Source organism: Silene latifolia, chromosome 4 (genome assembly GCF_048544455.1).
Source record: "Silene latifolia isolate original U9 population chromosome 4, ASM4854445v1, whole genome shotgun sequence".
Lineage (NCBI taxonomy): Eukaryota > Viridiplantae > Streptophyta > Magnoliopsida > Caryophyllales > Caryophyllaceae > Silene > Silene latifolia.
The window spans coordinates 63,570,490-63,576,677 of NC_133529.1; the positions used below are offsets into that span (position 1 = coordinate 63,570,490).

Here is a 6,188-nt window from a genome sequence, read left to right on the forward strand (position 1 = left end):
TGTTTTGGTCCAGGTGCTTCCAACGACAATTGTTCCGAAAAATAGAATATAGCTCTGAGTCCGACCAAAAATGGCGCCGTTGCCGGGGACGGTGTTAACTTGATTTAGATTTTATTATATTGTTATTAATTGTGTCTTTATTTGCCTTGGGGAAGTAAAACTCCTCAAGGTTTATTCTAATTGTTTTCGAGTTGTTTGATATTTTGCATGTCTAGAAGGTCACAAGGTGATTTGTTACCTTTTGATCGTGAAATTGAAAGAACTTTGACAACCAATAGAAGACTTGCTAGGAGAAATTTGGGAGGTATTAGTGAGGTTATTCAACCAACTATTGAGTTCATCAACCCTTTTGCAAGAGAAGGTGAGGAGAACCCAACACAAAATCAACCACAAAATCAACCCACAATGCCTAAGTTTTCATCACATTCCGTACCCACCGAGGAGAACCTACCCAATGGTACTCCCACACCACAACATCTAACCGGAAATTTTATTGCTAAATCCGCATTTATCCAATTAGTTGAAAGAAGCCAATTTGGGGGGATGCCTAGTGAAGACCCTCATTCTCATATGGAGGCTTTTTGCGATTATTGTGATGCGATTTCTCAAACCGGTGTTACTCAAGACCAAATTCGATGGGTCTTATTTCCTTTTTCTCTAATTGGCACCGCGAAACAATGGTTGAAAAGCCTTGATAAGGCTACTCTCGGAATTGATTCTTGGAAGAAGTTGGCTCTAGCTTTCTACAAAAAGTTCTATCCACCGGAAAAGACTAACATGCTAAGAGCTCAAATTACGGGTTTTAAGCAAAGGGATGAAGAATCTTTGTATGAAGCTTGGGAGCGGTTCAAAGGAATTTGTCGCTCATGTCCTCACCATGGACTTAGCGAGTGGTTCTTGGTACAGCAATTTTGGAACGGTCTATATGAAGATTCAAGGAACATTCTCAACATGGGATCAAATGGAATGTTCACCGAAGTTGATGACAATCAAACTTGGAACAAAATTGAGGAAATGGCGGTCCATAACTCACAATATAGTAGACCTCGCAAGGCTACTAGGGGAGGAAAGCATGAAGTGGACTCCGTTACTCAATTGGGTGCTCAACTTAGTGCTCACATTGATACAATCAATTTGAAGTTTGAAAAAGCTATGGCTAGACTTGAAGAAGCCTCAAAATCACCAAAGCACCATGTTAATGTCATGACGGCATCTTCATCAATCCCAAGTGGGATATGTGAGAATTGTGGAACTTTGGGACATGACCAAAGTGAATATAGGGGAACAATTGAACAAGTGAATGCTTTCCAAGCATACAAGAGTGGTACCCCTTATTCCAACTATTACAATGAAAATACCAAATTCCATCCAAATCTCTCATACAAAAGCCAAAATGTTCAAAACCCTCAAACAACATACACCCCACCTCCCATGAGAAACCAAAATCAAAGACCCTTTTACAACCAAAACCAAGGTTACCAAAATCAATCTCCATACAAGCAACAAAATGACCAAGGTTTTGATGTCCAAAAAGCGGTCCTTCAAATGCAAAAGAATCAACAAGAATTTTTCACTCAAATGCAAAAAGATAGTCAAGCAAAGGAAACCACCATCAAAAACATCCTAGCTCACACCAAAATGTTGGAAACCCAATTGACTCAACTAGCATCTTCAAGCTCACAAAGACAAAAGGGGCAATTACCACCTCAAAGTAATCCCCCAAGACATGAAACGGTTAGTGCCATTCACTTGAGAAGTGGTACAAGGTATGAAGCACCGAAGAAGCAAGTTGAGGATAAAGTTGTGGAAGCTAGTGACAAGGAAGAAATTGTGCAAAATTCCAAGGATGGAGAATCATCAAAAGAAGAAATTTCAAAGAAAAATGAAGACAAGGTCAAGGAGAAGGAGCCCATTGTGATTAGACTTCCTTTTCCAAGTCGTCAAGCCAAGCCCAAATTTGATGACCAACTTGGAAAGTTTATGGAAATTGTGAAGAATTTGGAAGTCTCAATTCCTTTTACGGAATTAATCAATCACGTGCCGGCCTATGCGAAATACATGAAAGACATCCTCACAAAGAAGAAGTCGATCCGGAAGCTTGAGACTATCGCCTTCACTAAGGTGAGTAGTGCAATACTTCAAGGGAGTTCACCTCCAAAACTCAAGGATCCGGGAAGCTTCTCAATACCGTGTACCATTGGTGACACCACGATCAACAAAGCCTTATGTGATCTAGGGGTTAGTGTGAGTGTTATGCCGTACTCGGTGAGTAAAAGGTTGGGGATGGGAGAGCTTAAAAGCACCAATATGACACTCTAAATGGCCGATAGATCGACGAAGACACCATTAGGGTTATGGTAAGATGTTCCCGTACGAGTTGGGAAATTTTTCATCCCGGTGGACTTTGTCATTGTTGATATGGAAGAAGACTCCAACATTCCAATCATTCTAAGAAGACCTTTCTTACAAAACCGCGGGTGTGGTGATTGATGTGAAACATGGAGAGCTCACTCTAGAAGTGGGAGATGAGAGTATAACTTTTAATCTTGACAAGACAATGAGAGCTCCACGTTTGCATGAACCATGTTTTATAATCGATCATTATAGCCGGAAGGATGATAGGAAGAAATCGGAACTCCAATGGAAGAAGAAAATTGAAGATGCTCCATTCAAAGAGCAAGTGAATTGTAACAAGGAGAGCTTGCAAAGCTCATCAAAGTCAAGCAAAGAAGAAGAGGATGGCCTCATTGGCCAAGATAAGAAATTGGGAGAGTTGTCTCTATCAACTCAATAGATCTTTAGTGATCAAGTGGATGAAGTTTGTGGTCTTTGGGACGACGAGTTTGAAGGGATTTTTAATCCCTATATTGGTAATGCTATCGATCAAGACCGACAACAAGGGCAAAGATCTATTGAAGAACTTTATCACGACAATGAACAAGCTTTTGATTACTTTTTCAAGGTGTTGAGCAACATCAACAACACCTTGAACATGCCCCCATGACATCTCATCAAGAATGAGAGTTTGGTGGAGTCCTCCCTAAACCACCATTTGTAAATATTTCTAACTCCCTAACTCGCATTTTAATTATTGAATTGCATTTCTGTTATTTTTGGATTTTTATACTTTGATCAAGATAATTATCATGTATGAGAGAAGTGAGGGAGGGACTAATGATTTCAATTAATGTGTAGTGCTTTAGCTTAGTGTGGGGATTGCAATTGCCTAGGCTATTCATGCCTTAGTAGTGCCCCCACAATGAAGAACACGAGATTTTGAAGAATGAAAAATGACAAGGGATATGCAAAGTACACGGATAGAACTGAATCCGGGTAAAAGGGGTAGAATCCGAGCGGTTTCAGGAGAATCCGCCCGTCTTCAGGCAATCCGGGCATATTAGGCAGAAGACGCCCGTCCTCATTAGCTGAACTTTTGAAATTTTTGGACTGTTGGCACATCCGGGCGTCCTGCAATAGAATCCGCCCGTCTTCAAAAAGTCGCCCATCTTCTCTGAAAGACGCCCGTCTTTTTGGCTGAGAAAAACAAGAAAAATCCCTGTAAAGGAATCCACCCGTCTTCTCTGAAAGACGCCCGTCCCGCGTTTTCAAATCCGAGCGTCTTTGCTCGAATCCGCCCCTCTTTAGGCGAGAAATTCCCAACCCAGAACAAGCAGAATCCGGCCGTCCCGAGCCTAAGACGCCCGTCTTCCCCCTGCATTTCAAATTTTTCGGGTTTATTATAAACCCCCTCCCACATTCATTCATTCATTTCTTCATTCATAACACTACCCATAAACCCCATAACTCCAAAACCCTCATCCTCTCCATCCCAAAAACAAGATTCCTCAACAACATTCACCAAAATCAAATCAAAACATCCTTTTAACAACAAATTAATCACTCCTCTTTCAACAAAAATCTTCAACCAAGCACAAAATCTTCAACCTTTGAGTCGATTTTTGAATTCATAAAGGCAAAGCCTTTCATCTTTAAATCGATTTGGGTATACTTGGAAATTGAAGATTTTCTCTCTTTTCTTGGTTTAATCATCAATGGCAAGGACTAAGGGAGCAACAAAAGCAACAAAGGCAAAGGCACCAAAGGCAAAGGCATTCTCATCAAGACAAAAGAGTCTTCAAGCAAAGAAAGCATTGGCTATGGTGGTAGCTAGCCCAAACTTGGAAGTGCAACAAGAACAAACTCCCTTGGAAGCAACAACATCTACTACTCCGGAAATTGCTCAACTTTCGAACTATCCGGAGGTAATTTTCATTTCCAAATCCCATAGGGACACTTTTGCCAAGTATGCTAGAAAAATATTTCTATCCACCAAGTTTATTTGTGAAGATGCCTTAGATAATTTGGGTGTCCTTGAGCAAACTAGAGCCTTCTTTAAAGCCATGGGGTTGGAGAAATTGTCTAAGACGAAAGAATTGACATACCCCTCCCTTACCTTAGAATTTTTGAGTTCTTTGAAAGTCAACAAGGTAGAGACTATGGAAAACATCGAGTTCCGCCTAGCTAATGTTAGTAGGCGCATCTCCTTTGATGAAATGGGTAAAGCATTGGGTCTTGATAATTCACCTAGTTATTTCAAGAATGTTGGCAAGTATGACCCCGCTCCTCTTTGGGAGGCGATTTCCGGAAGGAAATTCGAGAGCTACCATGCTAGTCGCGCTCTATTAGTCCACCATCCGGGCATTAGAGTGTGGCACAATGTCGTAGGAAACATTATCATTGCAAGAAAAGACACCAACCATTTCACCAAACTCGATTTTGTTCTTCTTGAGTCGGCCTTGAACATTGGAAGGGAATTCACCAAGCCTTTCAACTCTCTAAGGCTTTTGGTAGATAGATGGCTAAACATTGATTGTGGGAAGCAAGGCACTACCGTTATTGTGAATGGAGGTCTAGTCACTATCTTAGCTAAATACTTTGATCCGAACTTCAACAAGGATAGCAAGTATGAGGCAAAGAAGGGTGGTCATCTCATTGATATTGATACTATGATACACAAGTACAAGTGGGTCTCTCATAACCCTCTTGACACCAAGTATGGATGGCTGACTAGTGAGGCTAGATCTTTTACTTTGCCTTCGAAGATTTGTCGTTTAAGTGTCCACCGGACCAACTATCTCCTTCCCCTTTCAAAAGAGGCCGAGTACATCATCAAACAACAAAAGGGTGAAATTGAAATGCCCTCCTCTTCCATTATCACACCACCCTATCCTTTCGAGTACCAAGAGTTCAAACCCGAAGGCGTGGAAGCAAGAAATGATTATGTGACTCTTCTTATGCAAGAGATGCACAAGAAAGCCTTCAAGGACCGGGAAAATGCTTACTTAGCCCAATATCCACCCCTCCTACATTTAGCTAGGCAAGGACTACTTGATCCTTCATGTGCTTTGCCTAGTTGGGCGGATAGGGAAGTCTTCTTCCCGAGTGCATCTAGGGATATTCCGGGTGATGATGAGGTTGTTGGTGATGGGGTTGATGCGGTTGTTGATGATAAGATTGATGAAGAGGCTAGTGAAGGAGAAGAAGAGGATGATGAACAAAGTGAACAACAAAGTGAAGAGGGAAGTTGTAATGATTCTGCTTCTAGTGAGGAAGATGATGATAGTGATGATATGGTGGAAGATTAGCAAGCTTGGAGGCTCCTACCCTCTTGAGGTTTTCTTGCTTCTTTCTTTGTTTTATTTATTTATATTGATCATTGTTGGAGTAGTCCTAGCACCATTGAGGACTAACACCTCGGCCCCATTGAGGTCTTCTCATTTTATGGTTCCCACTTTTGAAAATCCAAAATGACAAATTTAGTTTCATGCATTGCATAGTGTGTGCATGAACTACACCCAACCTTAGGACATTAGAAATAATGTCTAATTCGGATTGGGGAAGTACATACATACACAACGGGAGGTAATCTAAATTATCCTCTCCGTCATAAACAAAAACCATGCATCATGTAGTGTAGATTAGTGTAGCTTGCATTTAGTGTAGAATTCATGCATCATGTTTGCATAATTTCCCATCAATTTGGCCATTGAGGACAATGCTCATATTAGTGTGGGGATGGGGAATTCTAACTTAACTTTTATTCAAAAAATCCAAAAAAATTGAAAAATTTCGAAAAATCTAAAAATTTGAAAATTTGAAAAACCAAAAACAAGTTTATTTCTTTTGTA

The 6,188-nt window shown here is 40.7% G+C and overlaps 1 non-coding gene across 1 annotated transcript; it reads right to left on the reverse strand.

The window, feature by feature from the left end:
- Positions 1 to 777: 777 nt before the first annotated feature.
- On the reverse strand, positions 778 to 884 carry LOC141654299 (small nucleolar RNA R71). The gene has a single exon (XR_012547860.1). It is a non-coding gene; the product is annotated as a small nucleolar RNA R71 (small nucleolar RNA).
- Positions 885 to 6,188: the final 5,304 nt, after the last annotated feature.